This window comes from Dysidea avara, chromosome 8 (assembly GCF_963678975.1).
Source record: "Dysidea avara chromosome 8, odDysAvar1.4, whole genome shotgun sequence".
NCBI classification, from domain to species: Eukaryota; Metazoa; Porifera; class Demospongiae; order Dictyoceratida; family Dysideidae; genus Dysidea; species Dysidea avara.
The window spans coordinates 18,378,368-18,396,641 of NC_089279.1; the positions used below are offsets into that span (position 1 = coordinate 18,378,368).

The 18,274-nt window shown below is 35.6% G+C and overlaps 1 long non-coding RNA gene across 6 annotated transcripts; it reads right to left on the reverse strand.

The window, feature by feature from the left end:
* Nucleotides 1–15,512: 15,512 nt before the first annotated feature.
* On the reverse strand, nt 15,513–17,267 carry LOC136263389 (uncharacterized). Of its 6 annotated transcripts, XR_010704613.1 has the most exons (8): nt 17,142–17,265; nt 16,905–17,077; nt 16,804–16,860; nt 16,558–16,748; nt 15,966–16,503; nt 15,827–15,914; nt 15,693–15,773; nt 15,513–15,641 (listed from the first exon to the last, which is right to left on the reverse strand). It is a non-coding gene; the product is annotated as an uncharacterized lncRNA (long non-coding RNA). The 6 variants fall into 6 exon arrangements; XR_010704615.1 differs by having other exon boundaries at nt 15,966–16,056; nt 16,098–16,503; nt 16,558–17,077; nt 17,142–17,267; XR_010704612.1 differs by having other exon boundaries at nt 16,558–16,860; nt 17,142–17,266.
* Between the last annotated feature and the right edge of the window lie 1,007 nt (nt 17,268–18,274).

An 18,274-nucleotide genomic window follows, 5' to 3' on the forward strand; every position in this document is an offset into this window, starting at 1 on the left:
TCACTGCTTGTGTGGTAGTTACTAGTGACACGATGAGTTCAACTCCAGAGTTTCAGAGGGATAGCGTAAGTGACGGGTGGATTACAGGAAGGCCGAATTTGACAACGTTCGTTCTTGTAAAATCCTCACGTAGTGGTCGCGTCATTTATTGTCTGCGGCGCGCGTTTCTGCTTTACTGGCCGCGCGACTCACTACCGTGAGTCTTGATCTTGTAACAGGAACCCATAAGTGCCACATGAACTTATGGCCCCTGGTTAAATATTTTAAAAGTTACAGTACCTGCGGCTGGCTGTCAGTTGTTCACAGAAGTATCTCTTCTTTCAGCAATACATCTATATAATCTGCTGCTACTCACAAAACTGCTTTCATAACTTGCCATGCAATGTGTCACAGCATCAATGACACCTTTACACAGAGAACTAATTTTGTATTTCCCCATTCTGAGTCACTGGTAGTACTTTCCAGTGGCTCTCAGTACTTTTAATGGTAAAAGCAATGTGCACCCAGATATCTTCACTTCGCGAAGTCTTTGTTAAAAGGATTACCCTCCATAGTAAAATCTCTTTGTTTAGCATAGGCAGTGGATATGGGTGGAGGGTGGGAGTCATGTCTCCTCACTTTCATTGGACAATGCTTGCAAGTAAAGATTGATGAACGTAGTCTAATAAAGAGAGAACAGTCAACCACTCTAATAGAACAGTCCACTATTCTTAGAACAGTCACTATTACATATATATGATATGTCTACAAACTGTAAGCAACTGCTTTAATTTGTTTACAAAAAGTATCTAAAGTACTCTCTCAGAATTTTCTTGGAGACATGCCCCCAGACCTCCATAAATAGCTATAGTATCCATGCATGCTTCAAACTCTACTGCATAACTTCAATGTCATAGTGGCCCTTCAATCTTCATCCTGCTCCACCATCCCTGCTATAGCCTCTAGCTTGCTATGTCACAAAATAAAATTAACTCTAAGGACAGACATACATAACACCTGTGTATAGCTATCTGAACTTTCCAAAGTTGCATAATTAGCTTACAAGTACATAGCTACACCTTTGCTTACTTTGAAACCCAACACTAAGGAGGTATAAGTAATAATTAAACAGTAGTAGCAAGCTATGATCATGAGGTGGTTAACTTTACCACAGTTATTTCAACAAGGCTCATATTACTAGTTGTTATTATATCAATAGATTTACATCCCATAGCAACAGTTAGAGTGAATAAAGAGTTGTGGAAGTTATTTGCACTAAAAAGGATTTTAAAAGTACCACACCATCTCAAAAGCACCAGCAAATCATGTCACATCATCACGAATCATTCCATAACACTTCACACCTATAATAACGCAATTACATTGAATAAGAATAATTATTTTCATTTAAGTGACTAGGTAGCTACCTCATTGCTTAAATGCCTCATATTACATGGAGTTATGTGTACATGAATAATTGACTGTTATAAGTATACATATAGCTGTAAGGTTTTCTGAGTAATCATTATATGGATAGTGTGCAAGCTACTATATATACTAACTGTTCAATCAAATCACATCTTAGAAGTATATGTTTGTAGAGTTATAAGACATAATATTAGATATGCAGCTACTGTACACTCATAGATATAATAGTATAGACCAGCTGCAGATCACAATCGATTTATAACAATTCAAAATCAAAGTAGAAAATAACTACTTTAATCATTATGCATGGACTTTAGGTGTTACCTCACCTCTCAAACCATGCTAGTATTTTACATCTATAAGTGCCTGACTTTCTCAAGGGGTTGTGCTATGTTTTGCATTGAAGTTTATGCCATGACTGTGTTGTGTTGACACAAGAATATAATTATATTGTTTATTTTATGCCATAAGAGATTGTAGCCATGTACCACATAGCTGTATGTATGCTCAGTTTTAGATCTGTATAAAGAAACATTAATAAACAATATGTGCATGGTCATGGATTTATGGTCAACTATTTTTCTATCTGTATACCGACCTGTTAGTTACTAGGGGTGCTTTCACAGTATAATGCAGGTGCTTTACCACAGTGAATTCAATAGGCTGCTCAGATTGCTAACTGGAATAACATCAATAGGTGTAGTTATACATATCAAAGCAGTATAAATATGGATTTGTAGGGCATTACTTGCACTACAAAGGATTTTAAAAGTACCACTTCTCTTGGAAAGTACCCTATATGTTTTCACTTTAATTTCAAGTTCGTTGTTTAATACATAAAGTAAACAAGTCGAAAATCAAAACATTTCTGTAATCAGGACACTTTTGGCAAGGTTATCTGCAGCTGATTGGTTCATAATTTGCATTAGCTTTAGTATCTTATAACTAAATGTCTGGATTATGCATCATTCCATAGTTTGATATCCTTGGATTCAACTAAGCTTTCAAATGTGAGACATGATAATCCTATATATTGTGAAAACCAGTTAACATTAATAAAATATTGATGAATTACGCTATTACTGTATGAGTATGAACTGAAATTTGGGATAAATACCACTTCTGTTGCATTGAAAATGGAAATCTCAATTGGCTTCTGTCTTGTGAAATTTTATCTATTTTCAAAACAACACTCATGGTATTCATCTCAAATTTCATTGCTATTATAAAATTGCATAGCTTAAATTTATTCAAATACAGTAGTACATTTGATTGTAGAGCTCTAACTTATAAACTCCTTCAGTGTAAGCCATCAATATGTACAACACAAGTACTGTCAAAGGTTTCCTTATGTAATGACTGTACGTACTACAGAATTTCTCACAGCACTAAACTATGCAGCCACTAAAGCTCTTCTCTTCTGGTGTATATAAAAGTGCTGATGCACAGAAATATTAATAAGGACAATCAAATACATGATGATAACTGTAGTAGTTATTATACTGACTACAGGGTGTCTTGTAGCAGCACAGGGCAGCACTTGTTCCAGCTTCTGTAGTAGCCTGGGAATGTTGGAATCCAACCCTGGAAAATCTTGTGATGACATCTACCAGATCAACAAGGCTACCAGAGGAGTATCAGGTGACTACTGGATCCAAACACCTACTGGTGTACACAAAGTCTACTGTGATATGGAACTAGACTGTGGTGGTACCAAAGGAGGTTGGATGAGAATTGCTGACATTGACACCAAAAGAGGAGACCAATGTCCTAATGGATGGGTGAAAAGTTCTCAACACCATTCTTGTAAAGCAAATCATATTGCTGCTGGTTGTTACTCTACTATCTTTGACACAATGTCTACAATGTACGGCAAAGTATGTGGAAAGATAATTGGATATCAGAAGGGAAGTATGGATGCATTTTATCCATCTGCAAGAGCACATGGTAAATATCCTAATTTCTATACTCCTGATACTATGTCAAGGTCTTTGGATGGGGTATATGTCAATGGAATATCCATTACCCTTGGTTACCCACGTAAACATGTATGGACTTATGCAATTGGGCTCAGTGATGACTATGACTATCCGGCATATAACTGTCCATGTGCTAAAACTCCCGGACCAGACCCTCCATCATTTGTTCATGACCATTACTACTGTGAGTCTGGTAACACTGGAACATATGATGTGAATGAACTGTACACTGAAGATCCATTGTGGGATGGAGCTGGTTGTCTTCCTGAAAACAGTTGCTGTTATCAACCGAGTATGCTGTGGTTTTATCGTCAATTTCCCAAGGCTGAAACTGGGAATATTGAAGTGAGGATCTGTAGAGATTATCCTTCCAAAATGAAGATGTCACAGTGGAACAGCTTGAAATATATGTGCAATAATTACAATCATTCTATACACTGATATTATACTTGATACCCCATTATTGTATTTTGAGTTTTTATCTCACTAGTGGTATTGTTATTTGCTTTATAGAATGCAGTGTAATTGTGCACACCCATTTAATTACAAGAACCTATATACCATGTAATGAGTGCCGGAAGAGATATAGAGTGTAGTGTTCATGTATAGTTACACTGATGGCTATTTCTTTTAGTAAGAAAAGCAAGTCTAAGACTTATCTTGCATACCACGTTCTTTGGTATGTAATAGGTTGCAGGCACTTGCAAACAACTCTTAAATAGGGTAAATTCAATGGTAGCCCATGTACGTAAATATGTATGGACTTATGGTGTTGGACTGAAAATGCACTTAGCTAAGATATTGGAATTTTTGTAAGTTTCAAACGTGATCATGCTTAAACTGTATTATATTTTAACACAGATATAATGAATATTGACTTAAATATTGAAGTATGTACCAGTGTTGTCCTACATTACTGTTTCATCAAAACCCTGATTGAAAAGACTATTGGATGTACAGTACAGTAGGTATCAGATGTGAAATGGCAATACATTTCATCTACACACCTGTCATACCATATAACACACCAGTAAAGATAATTGGTATAATAAATACAGTAGATGGATGGTAGGAAAGACACAGTACTATACTTCTTATTTTTAAAAACTGGTTTAATCATTCCTTTGTATACATGTGTATGCACACATCTTCATGAAGCAAGATATACATATTTACAAATACATTATGTTCATAACTATCAACCAGGGGTGGTGGAGTAGGCCAAAGAGTGGGGGTTGGGGGAGCAACTTTGACAATGAGTGGAGTTTAATGCATACAAAGTAACTGTTCTATTAGAATGGCTGATTGTTTTCTTTGAGTATCTTGACCTTTTTACAAATAAAAGTAGCCCTCCTGACCTTCGCATAAGTGATGAGCAGTGACAACTAGTGAAATACATGAAATCTGTCACCTATAATGGTGTAATCATTAAAACCATTAGCACCTTAATTTGTAGCAAAACTGCAAATTTCAAAAAGTTAAGTTGATACAACTAACTACAATTATTAACTTTCAACATCGAATCTTAATCATTCAATTGTGTTCTATACATTCACCCTTGCTACATCCTAACTTAATTCTTCGTAACTCTAATTTAGCCGCCTTTTTTCTTTACTCTGACTATTGAAAAAGGTGGCCAAATTACCAGTCAATTAGAGTTACAAAGAATTAATTTAGGATGTAGCAAGGGTGAATGTATAGAACACAGTTGAATGATTAAAATTTGATGTTGTAATTTAATAATTGTAGTTAGTTGTATCAACTTAACTTTTATTCTTGGCCACTCTAGATATCAGCTGTTTTGGTTGCCAGTTACTTTTATTAGTTTCTTGCTACTATTATGTTTGTGTGGTGTTTCATGCAAATTATAAGATTAAATGAAAATATTTACCACAATCTTTTCAAGAAACAACCCACTACATGTTAGTTACACTAACATGAACATTTTTATCCATGTAGTTTTCAATATTAGCACTATAAAAGTCAGTAAATTTTCTACCACAAATAACACATCTGTTTGGTGCACCATTTTGGTAGCTATCAAGGAACTGTACACTAAGAGTAAAACAATTATATAGCTAAGCATTTATAAATTAACAATACAACTCCTTGTTTTCAATTGCATGAGCATTGTATTTTTGAGTGGATGACAGGTGACTGTGTTTGTACTCAACCATGTGCATACTGTTCTTATGCTAAATGCATGCAACTATTAGTGACCTTCTACAGAGGTGACCTTAATTCGGAGGTCTATAATTTGATTGCAATGGATACTTACATGTATCAGTTTGGCAATGGGTTCCTTGATTATTAAGTCTCATAATCATAATAGGAAGGCTCCATTCTTGTTACAGGTGTAGGGGTTAGTATCATCTTACTGTTAACAATTTTATGCAACATCTGAACTCTTAGCTTCTTTCTTGTATTCTCCAAAGATTCTCATCCTAACTCCTTAATCATTTATGATAGTAGTCTGTTGATAGTTTCTTAACACAAATCTTACAGCTCTACATTGCTTTCCTTCCAGCCTTGTGATGTCCTGAAGAAGTCACGGAGACCAGGCAGAGGTTACACATTCAAACCAGGAGAAACCAGTGTCAATACGTCAGCTCCCTAATATTAGTTTGACCTGCTTTTAAAATAACTGCATGCAGACACATGTTTGTCCCATTTAAGATTATTTTGTAAAGTAACATGTACTTGGTGATTTACAACAGATAGAGGGGTGTCATGTAATATATAGTTGTGGAGTACGTTATACTCTGTATACATGTACTGATTTTTCAGTTTCTTCCCGTCGAAGTTTATATACTGTGGGCATGACAACAAAATTATTGGTATTATTTTCGTGAAGAATCACTAATAACTCCTTGACTGTTTATTTTATTCCAGCCAATCTTGGTACCACAATTCACCTTTAAAGTTCTCTTCTGTGTGTTAAATTTTAAGGGAATTGGACAACACATTTGAATTTTATGGCAGTTTTTGTAGAAAAATAAGGGAACATAAACAAATTAAATGAATTTTTGAAGGCTCATATCTCAGGAATGCCTGGCACAATTGTGCTCAAATTTGGTATGTGGCCATGGACTACTCATTGGACAAGATGGAAGACATATCCATAGCAAAAATCAGGTGTAAAGATAGCACGGAGTTATGTATGTGTGAAAATTGCATCTTTTAATTGTTTTTCCTGTTACTGACTACTGAGGTGTGTTCTCAGTTTTGGTTGTGTTGCAATAACCAAAAATAACATTGACATTGTACATAATTATAGCAATTCTGGAAATTTTGCATAAGACCTTCTCAGTGAAGGAGAGTTGGCACAATCAATTTGCTGCCATAATGGGTGATTAGCCAAACAACTCTGTTATTTATAGGGTTTCTGGTGGCAAGGAATATGATGCCTGTTTTACAGCCAAAGTATTCTTATGTGGACTTGGTAAATCTTTGGTAATCATAGTCAGTTGTAGTAAAATTGATTCTTGGCTGCTCCAGGTATCAGCTCTTTCAGTTACCAGTTAATTTCATGGAGTCTTTTTCTACAGCTGAACTGTTTTTACATGGGGTTACAAATACTTGTAGTTTCTTGGATGTGCCTTTTTTTTTACAGCAAAGGTGTTTTGGGGGGTCATGAATATTAGGTGTGGTCTTGTGATAAGTTGCTCAGTACAAGTTGGCTTTGATTTGAATTAGGACAGCCATGTATAGCTACGTAGCTAGCTGATACAACTATAGCCGGATGTACAACCCCAAGTATGTGATTACAGCTAGCAAATATGAGCAGATTGTGTACTTTGTGAAGAAAGTATGAAACCTTGCACATAGTACCTAGCTACCTACCATAAAGTGTACATTGAGATATGGAGCCATCACAGATTTGACCTTTGGTGTCCTCTACAGTTCATTTTATGCTAAAAAAAATAGTGACCTTTGTCTATATATCACCCATGCAACACTTAATTTGTTCAAACTAGGTGCTAAATTGAAAATCTTTATTTAAAAAAAAAAAAAAAAAGTTAAGCTCATACCAGCATGCAGCAAATTTAACTGCCCACGCAATTACACCCTTCATCTACATTCTTTGTTTGCCATTCAATTTATATATATATATATTTTTTTTTTAAAGTTAAATTTTAACCATGAGCACTGCAGGTAACATATACAACTAAAAAGTGGAGAGATATCCAGGAGTGGGACATAGGGGTATGAACCTTCCTAGTTAAACAAAGCTCATATATGTATGATTGTTCTACCAACAGTTTTAACTATTGAATGAAATACATGACATGTGTATTTTGCTAGGTACAATAGCTGAGAACTGTACCTGAGAATACAAGCAATGCATGAGATTATACTTCTTGTCATTCTCAGGTAGGTGTTCTCAGGTACATGAGAGGTCATTCTCAGGTACCTGAGAATGCACCTGAAAGAGTCTAAAGTATCCTGGGTGCATGGCATGCCCCTTTAGATGCCATGTGTGTATATGAACACAAAGACAAAGATCTTAATACCATTGTCCCCCTTACTCTCATAAAACCTTTTTGTGGCTCCTCATAAGTCATTTCCTAGATGAAGATCTGACTGATAGTATTGTTTCTAAAACCTGTATGCTTTACTCTAGAAAATACAAAGCACATTAGATTTTGCTATATAGAACCTACAGAATTGTGAAATGCAAATTTTGTCTAGTGACTCCCCCCACATCTTGGGTGTGTCTCTCTAAAGGCAAATATTTAAGGGGATACAAGATGCAGGTAGTAATCTCCCTATAGTCAGTTCACAAAATTTAACTATCAAAATGGTATGTTATTTTTGTACGTATAAGGCTTTAAGCATGGAAAAGGTTTTCCAGCAAACATGACTGATAGTAGCATGTATAGCTTTTAAGCTAGAACTTTATATTATTATATTATATAGAAACAAATTATAGCCATAAAAAACCCAAAATTTGAATGACAAAACAACTAGGAGGTACATAACCCCTATGCCCCACTCCTGGATATTGCCACTTTTTGGTTGTGTATGTTACCTGCAGTGACCCTGGTTAGCTAAAAAGATTTAAAAATTGAATAGCAAGCAAAAAAAATGTAGATTAAGGGTTTTAATGCGTGGGCAGTTGAATTTATATGAATTTGCTGCTGGTAAAAAATACCATAACTTTGAAATGGAATGTGCTATGAACTTGCAACAAGTATCAACTTGTTTCTTGGATAAAAAAAATCTTCAATTTGGTACCTAACTGAGTGTTGTATGGGTGATTTATCAAATGTCACTATTTCTGTCCAATTTGAAATGGCTTCATATCTCAAAATACACTTCATGGTAGGTGTACTATGTGCAAAGTTTCATACTTTCTTCAAAAAATGCACCGCAATATTTTGCCAAGAGTTAATAACAGTGGAACTATTATTAACTCTTGATTTTGCTATGCCACTTTACTAAAATAGGCTATGCTGATTTGGGCATAGCCAATAGATGTTTGCTCCAGCTGCTACGCTATAATGACATGGAAGCTTTTCAGTTTGATAGCAGCTAACTGGATGATGTTAGTAGTTTTATAGCTATTATACAGTGCTTGCAGATGGTGAGATTAATGACATGACATGATAGCCTACATGTGCATGTGTGCAGTGCATGCATGGTAAAAAGTGTTCCAGATTATTATTGTCTGGTCTTGATGTATTATAAAAAGTAAATATATTTACTGTATTTTCCATACATTCACATAGAGTGGGCCATTAAAGGTCATTCATCACATCAGGTACACTACTGTTAGAATCTTGTTTGACCCACCTATTAGGTACTCATCATTGCACCATTTCAATATTGTCCATTAAGTATTGTTGGTGTGGATTCCATATGATTATTCTAACATATATTGATCTCACTGGTGTAGAATTTGTACTACAGTGGAACCTGTTAATCAGGACACTTGAAAATGAGGACACCTGTGTAATCTGGACATTTGGTAATGGCCCCAAAGTATCCCTTAGCATGTAAACTGACCTGAAAAATCAGGTCGGCCCCAAGGTGTCCTTAATACACAGGCTTCACTGTGGTTTTGACAGAGAGTTCACACTAGTATGCAAAAGATATAACAATCAGCTACAAATGAAAGATCATATGTTTGCACTTCACATGCAAGGTGTCACTGTCTATATACTGTAGCTGCATTCATATAATTTATACAATGACAGAAAACTTGAAGACCTTTCAGGTGTGATTTAGGCCCTTCACTGATGTTCTGGCTTAGCTGGATTTATACCACAAAAATGAAAGCTACTAGGAGGGGGCATGCATCCAAAGTAAAGAAAGAACACTTTAAAGTTTCAGTGCATGTTAGGTTGATCATCTGGGCATGTTAATGTCTTTTTGACCAAGAGTAGTTTATCATGTATGTAGTTATATCGAACTGTGTTAGTATGCGATCATGTGTAATTTTGTTTCTGTGATGGAATGTTAAACTCCCACATGCATGCAATTTGTGAGGGTAAAATGTATTATGATGGAACAATTGTCTTGTACTGTGTCCTCAATTGGGAAGACCTTTTTATCATTGGGTAGGAAGAAAAGAAGGTCTTCTGGTGCAGTTTGAATATATACCACACTTGTCCTAACACTATCACACTATCCCTAGTATATAGTTGCTCACATCTTTCAAGCGTGCAATACTAGGAAGTATTGAAGTATTGCACTCACTCCTAAAGTAGTTGAATATTAATCATTAAAGTGAATTTTACAATGTAATCTTCTTATATACATTAGTGCTACTGCTAAATTACTTTATTGTTTACTTGAGTGGTCAGGGCTCACAATATTATGTTTCTATTCTTTCCAGCTTGGGTTCATGGAATAAGATTTTTTCCAACTTTCTTTAACTAGACTTTACTGTTTTCATGAAGATATGGTTGTTACTTCTTTGAAGAATTTTGATCTTTCCTCTTTCACTACTCATCAAGACTGTTTTGCAAGCTATTTCCTAGCTAAGATTAATGTAGCATGTATAGTAGGCATCCTTCGATTATGTTGATATAACCTTGAGCATAATTTTTGATCGTAACAGATGCCTGAACCATTAAGCATTCTGCTAGTGAGCAATTTACTGTAAATCCTTGTATTTGAAAATGTGTGCCATGGACATAAAAGGATTAACATACTCTAATAGAACATTCAGTAAATCTAATAAAGTAGTCATATACAGCTATTTGACTTGACTGTTTTATTAGAGTATATATCAAATATTTCACATGCACATTGATATAGTTTTACATACCTTCTAATGCTCACAACACTAGTTGTTTAATTTATACCTCAGTTACCCTGTTTTCTAATACAACTTTTGGGCTTGTGAGCAACTGTTCAGTCACACTACTCATGATCATGTGTATACATATACACAGTCCAAATAACACATCAGTCATCATCTATTTTAACATAGTACCTTTAACTTGACCAGGACTATGACATGATGTCATGAATATGCAGCAAACCTATAAACTATACATGTCCAGTGATGTGTACAAATACGCTAGTATAGGCTGGGCAATAAATCCATGACTACATTAGACAACATCATTCTAGGTTTGTATGGTCAGAATTAGGGCTTCACAGTAGGGCTGTGTCATACATCATGGTGTGAGCATCCGAAATTATATCCAGAACTCACCTATTAAGTGAGGTACATGAGATAAATTGCAGTTGTTTCATCATGATAAGAAAATTATAATTTATCACTTAAAGCTTTTATAATGATCACTCCAAAAATGCAAAAAAACATTACTATAAACTGTGATTTCAGGTTTACTGTTTGAGTAACTACAGTGATTTGATGTTCATTGGGATAAGAAATTTGTGCTGGATTAGCAAGGATGTTGGATTATTGCATAGAAAAGTCTTTTTGATATACAAAACAATGTCAGATTATAGAGGTATTCTGGATTACAGAGATGTCAGATTAGAGAGGTTTCAGTGTACCATTATAAATCCTGTAACAGGAGCCCATATGTGCCACATGCACTTATGGCCCCTGGTTAACTTTTTTTTTAAAGTTACAGTACCTGCAGCTGGTTGTCAGTTGTTCACAGAGGTATCTCTTCTTTCAGCAATACATCTGTGTAATCTGCTGCTACTCACAAAACTGTTTTCATAACTTGCTGTACACCAGAGATGCAACATGTGGGAACTATATAAGGCTGAAATGATCATGGGTTTTAGTATTTGAGTACTCTCTAGAGGTAATGATCGAGTACTCGTAGTCATACCTATTTGACATGCTTTGTACCAACCTTACAGCTTTTCAAGTAACAACAATGATACACACAAGTACTGATGTTAGTGATCTTGACAAACAATTATGCTAATCAAGCTCTATAGCCTTCATTGTGTCACTCCCTGATGACAAATACATCATGTGAGCTGGGTCATGTGATCTTATTGAGTACCAATTTTACTATATGAACACTAAATCCTTAACAAGTACTTGTCGAGTATTAGTATTTTTTTCAGCCCTAGTGGGAACGCTTCATCAACAGATTTGATCACACTAATGTTCATTCTTTTCATTACTATTGCCCTTGTTGCCATGCACTGTGTCACAGTATCAATGACACCCTTATACACAGAAAACTTAGTTAATTAAATTTTGTATTCTCTATTTTGAGTCACTAATAGCACTTTCCAGTGGCTCTCAGTATAGTAAAACCAGTGTGCACCCAAAAGGGTTACCCTCCTAGTAAAACCTGTTAAAATTAGCATTGGTGGTGGAAATAGGGGGGGGAGGGAGGAAGGGAGTCATGCCCCCTCACTTTCATTGAACAATGCTTGTGATCAAAGATTGCTAATAGAGAGAGAGAGAGAGCAGTCAACCATTCAAATAGAACAGTCACTGTTACATATATATCTCTACAAGCTGTACGTAACTGCTTTAATTTGTTTGTATAAAACATCTAAAGTACTGTCTCAGAATTTTCCTGTGTACATGCCCCTAGACTCCCATAAATAGCTATAATATTCATGCATGTCTTCTGCATGCATGCTACAAACTCCATACCTTCAATGTCAAAGTTGGCCCTCAATCTTCACCATACTCCACCACTCCTGCTATAGCGCTATATGTCACAAAATAACTTTTAACTCTAAGGACAGCCATACACACAATGACTGTGTAGCTATCTGAACTTCCAACTCCAAAGTTGCATAATTAGCTTACAAGTATATACATAGCTAAACATTTGCATACATTGAAACCCAACACTAAGCAGGTATAAGTTACAATTACTTTACCACAGTTATTTCAACAGGGCTCATATTACTAGTTGCCATTATATCAGGTTCAGTAGGTACTTGGGCAGTCTTCAAACTAATTCGTCAGTAAATGTCCAATGGCCAACCATTACAATCTATCCTGTTAATTCAAATGTGGTTGAATAGTCTGTGCATGTGGGAGAAATATGTAGTACCCTTTGTCACTCTACTCAGCCTGCAACCAACCATGGTTGGTCCATTACACTTGATACATTTGGCTTCGTGACTCCATTTTGCAGGTTTTTGTTCAGAACTTTAAAAAACAATTTACCACCTTGTTATCACTACAATATAGTGTGTATTTGTGCATTGTGTGATATGCCTTTTTAAATGTGTTGCACATAGCATGCACTCCTGTGGTGTATGTAATTGTAAATTTTGGATAGAGGCATATGTGATGTGTAGGAGATGATAGTTCAGATTTGGCTCATTAAATAGCAAATGTGAATTATCATCTCCTACACATCACATAACACAATGAAGCACATCACATTTAGAGCTTGTCACATACAGGTATGCACAAATACACATTTTACTGTAGTGTATAAGCTTTATGCTGGCTACCAGGCAAGTGTTAGCCCCCCAATTACTATTCCACCTCAAATCATATCTACCCTGATCTCATGCTGGTTTCCACAGATTCCATCATGCTATTAGAACTCTCTGTGGTCACTAATACTAGTACATCATCTTTTGGCTGCAAGGAACTGTAAAGAAGATTGCTATGGTTCATTACTGCTGGAACTTCAACATGCTGGATAATTGGTCGATTTTGTGACAATTGAAGTTGACTGTCTAGGCTATTTCATGCCAGTGACCATTACAAGACTTAGCAATGTGTGCCATCTACCAAAGAATACAATTCATTGTGTACTTCAGCAGGAAGCTTGTACTGCCATCTCCTGTTCATACAGGATATTTAATGCTCGGGCTTCAACATCATGGGATGTAGTCAATCTGTTGAACTGTTGATATAATTATTTAAGTCTTACAAGTAGCTACTTTTTTTTTCTCTTAGGGCTACAGTTATTATTAGTTATTAATAATAACTGGGTAACTTTGAGACTATAATATTATACTCTTGACTCCTTAGTTGTAATTATATTGAACATGTAATTGTCAAATTATGACGCTACCATCATCAGTCAAACCTCTCTAATCTGACATTCAATGGGAGCCATAACTTTTGCTGGATTAAGAGGTTGTTGGATTATCAAGTCACCTCTGTAATCCAATTATCTACTGAACATTGTGTCCATGAAAATCCAATGAAAAAAAGTCACAACCTGTGAAAAGTAAAGTTTTCATTGGGTGGTCCCAATGAAATTTTATTTTCATAACATTTTAATTGGGAAAATTAATGAAAAACCAATGAAAAGCCGATGAAAAGTTACCAACTGTTCACAGGTTGTGACATTTTTTCATTGGATTTTCATGGGCAATGTGTCCAGTAGTATGCAGCATCTAGATTATGCAGTAAAGTACAGGTAGCTAAAACGGATCATACAAGGTTTATAACATGAATCAATTTTAAGAATTTGCAAGTATTACAACTTTTTTCTTTTATTGTCAACCAATTAATTGCTTAAAAATTATTTTCTGTTAGCTATTGTTTTTAATTCTGCTATTATTCTCAGTCTGTTGGATTATAAAGGTCAAAAACAATGTATTTCCAAGTCTAGAAAATTAAATTTTGTGTCAGATATTACAGAATACAGAGTTGTCAGATTACAGAGGTTGGTAAATTACATTTTGGTAGGATTAGAGAGCATTGTGGATTAATTATGCAGGTGTCGGATTAGAGAGGTTCGACTGTACCACAATACTTCCATAAGAATACAGTAACATGGTAAACCACTAGAATGTCTCCATGTCTGTTTGGTGGTAAGATTTAATTGTCAAACAATGTTGATAAGTGAATTTTACTATCACATAATTATCGTATATACCTAGCTATTAAACTATAGGCTAAGTTGGCTTATCCTTAGAATGAGACTCCCCTTTTCAAATGATCTTCTCCTGAATACAGATGGTATAGTGTTAACTAGGTTCAAAGTTGATCAAGTTAGAAGACACCCACCTCAGTGAAGATAGCCAGTACATGCATTCCATTCTCAGTGACAAATGAGCAATTCTGATGTTCTTATAGTGCTCAACCAAACTGGCGATGACTAACCAACCACATTGTAGAGCCATATCTTTCCCCACATGATGGTATATAGTCTCTCTCTGGATTGGTATATATCCCAATAACTTGCATGGAAAAGTCACTACTGAATTGAAATGATACAGGAAATTAAATGATCCTCATAAACTGATCATGAACACCACATAATATACTGTGACAGAGATCAATGCCAGTTAGTAAGTATACCAGAATATGTCTAAACTTTGTAATCATAATGTTTACTGAAATTACTGTGCACAGCAACATGTCTTTATGTCACAATGAATTATAAAGAGGTACATACATAACATTAGTTGGTTGATAAATGTTTTGGATTAGCAATAACACATTACGTACATATAGTACCTACCTAACACTGTGAAAAAAGCTCAGAATAATAAGGTCTATAACAGTCTTATTATGTTAGTATTGGAATGAAATAGTACAGCATATATTAATAGATTAGGACTTTACTATAACAAGCTTATTGAATACATTTAAGATGGTCATATATTAGAGATTAAATCACTAGTATAGTGCAGTGTATTACCAGACTATACTAAGCCTATTTCAACCATATATTGGCTGCTATACTACTGTACTTTTTTACTTTCCCATAATCTGTGGCTACCTTAATTAAATAATTTCTATAATTATATTTGTAATAATCTAATTCTGTAAATATGTTAAAACCACAATAGGTACAGCTAGTAAAATCGGTGTCTCCTTGGCCGGCCGTGACAGTATCAACTCAATTTCGTCATTTATCAGTCTTTATCCAACTGTAGCAGGTAAGACAGTAAATACAATTCACAAGTTCCATTACTAATTACCTGTATTATTATCACCATGTTCATCACCATGTAGAACTCTGTGACAATCTGTTAGTCGTCTGGTAGAACTGTCCCACAGCTCTAATACAAGGATGGTAAACATAATGTGTATTCTGGACAATCGTTGGACTTACAATTTGTAACAATAAGAATCTCATAAAACCTAGACCTTGTCTGGAAACTTAGTATTACCATGTAGAACGGCGGCTAGGTCCCACAACTCTATTAAAGATGGTAAATATAATGTGTATACTGAACAATCATCGTATTTACAGTTTGTAACAATCTTGTAAAACTGAGACCGAGTCTGAGACTGACAATCCATGGAACTAAGACAAGTGTGATAAGACCAGGTCTCACAACCCTAAATGGAGGCAACCATAATTTGTATTTTGGATTACTTACAGTTGTTATCAGTGAGTCTAACCACACATAAAACGGCCACTTAGTATGTGACTTTGTTGGGCTAATATCAGACGAAGATTTTTGAACGGTCATATCTCAGCCAAGACCAATGATATCAAGCTGTAACTAGCAGGTATGGTTATAAAGTGTTAAAATAAGTATATTCAAGCATTGATTTATGTTAAATCCCTATTCTTTTGGCTAATGTATAAGCATACCTGCTAGTTAGAGTTTGATATATTCGCTCTTGGCTGAGATATAACCGTTCAAAAATCTTCGTCTGACACTCGCCTATACCCAAAACTCACAAAAATACTCCTACCACGTGGCCATTTTTATGTCTGTTACATAAGCTCACAAGAAGCATCTGATACACTGATAACCAAGTCCAAGAATCTTGTAATCACTAAGTACAATTGAAACAAGACTAATATAATTTGCATACTCTCAGTGGACTTACTTTTGTTATCAATACGAGCATGGTCAGTGAAATAAGGACAAACAAGATGAAACAGGTTCTTGAAAGTACTCAACACATTTACAGTGCCAGATGTACACGAGGTGGCAGCCGTCAGTTGTTGATAAAAAGTTGTGGAAAACATGAAGAAATGAGACCGGTTCCCAGAAGAAATGAGACCAGTTTCCACAAACCTAAATGAAGGTAAATATAAATTGTATACTGGACACTCTCAGTGCACTTACTTACAGTTGTTAGCAATAAGAAGAATCTACTAGAACTAAGACTAAGTTTGTAATTCCTACCCTATTGAAAATGAATAAAAACACAATCAGGCTTAATGCACTTACAGCTGTAAGTAATTAGAAGATGAGGTTGAACTACGTGAAAAAAGAACAAAACTGTCCACATATGGTCGCTACCAGATTCTTTAAAGGAAGCAGCTGCCATTGAAGGAAACTAACACTGCAGATGTTGTACACTAACAACCTGTAGAACTAAGAGGTCTGACAAGAAACTGTACCTTTGAAGAGATCGAGGAAGAGATAATATACAAAATCATAAGAGCAGACCATGCATACTCTTACCGTTGATGGCTGATGAACTGTATCCACTCATCATTCGCCATAAGCTGAGATAACAGGTTATAAAATATGTCATACGTACACAGCAACACTCTGACCAAAGTTGAATCATTTGCAGGCCGTTGTTATACAATACACAGTAAATAATTTAATATGGCTAAACCTATCGTACAAGCTATCATTTTAGTCTAATAATTACTCATCTAGAGCTGTTTTTGATCATGCACTGCCATCGTAGGAATTGGGCCACCAGGCCGCCACTTCACCACTATAGCCGCCACTGAGCAGGGATGCCACAGTTGAGGTCCATAACTATCATCGTGCGGAGCATGGGTCATTGGATGATGGCGCCGATCGCGCACTCTCTCCGCGAAATACACCGTCTCATATTTACAACCTTTCAGGCTCTGATACAACAATAGCAACAAAGATGGTGACTTAATTGCATCTGCTACGCATGCGCACACCACTGACTCTTCAATTTTAAGCAAGCATTGCTACTGCGGTTTTCCAAGTTCTTGCAATGCAAAGCGTCATGCGCTATACAAGCATGTACGTGCGCAGCTGTTCAACAGTGGATTTTCAGTGACAACTACTGACTCACAGGACTTCAAGGATGCCTACGCATACAACTCAACAGCCACAGAATATTACAGGTGTATTTAAAGAACTGCGCATACTGACACATTATTAGCACATGACGCTTTGCATTGCAAGAACTTGGAAAACCGCAGTACCAACTTTTGCAGGTGTGCTAACTGTGCAAGTAAATCTGGATTTGTATGACTTAGAAAAGAATTGATTGAATAACTAATTTTTCTGGTATTATATTATGCTTTGCCATATGAAAATGTGTGCATATGAAATTATCACAACAAACTGAAGCTAGTTAGCTATAGCTATAGTGATTAACAGAAGTGTACTTATTGCAAAATCATCATGGCTTTGTTTGATACAGTAAAAAAATCTTAAGTCACATGCTGTCTGCATAAACAAAAGTCCATGAATAATGAGATGGTGAAGCTAAAAAGTCACCGAGTTATCACATTTAGTTAAGTAAACAAAGCCATAGCAAAAGAATGTGTATTAAACTAAAGTATGATCTGTTTCCCATAATATAAGATGGGGTTTATACT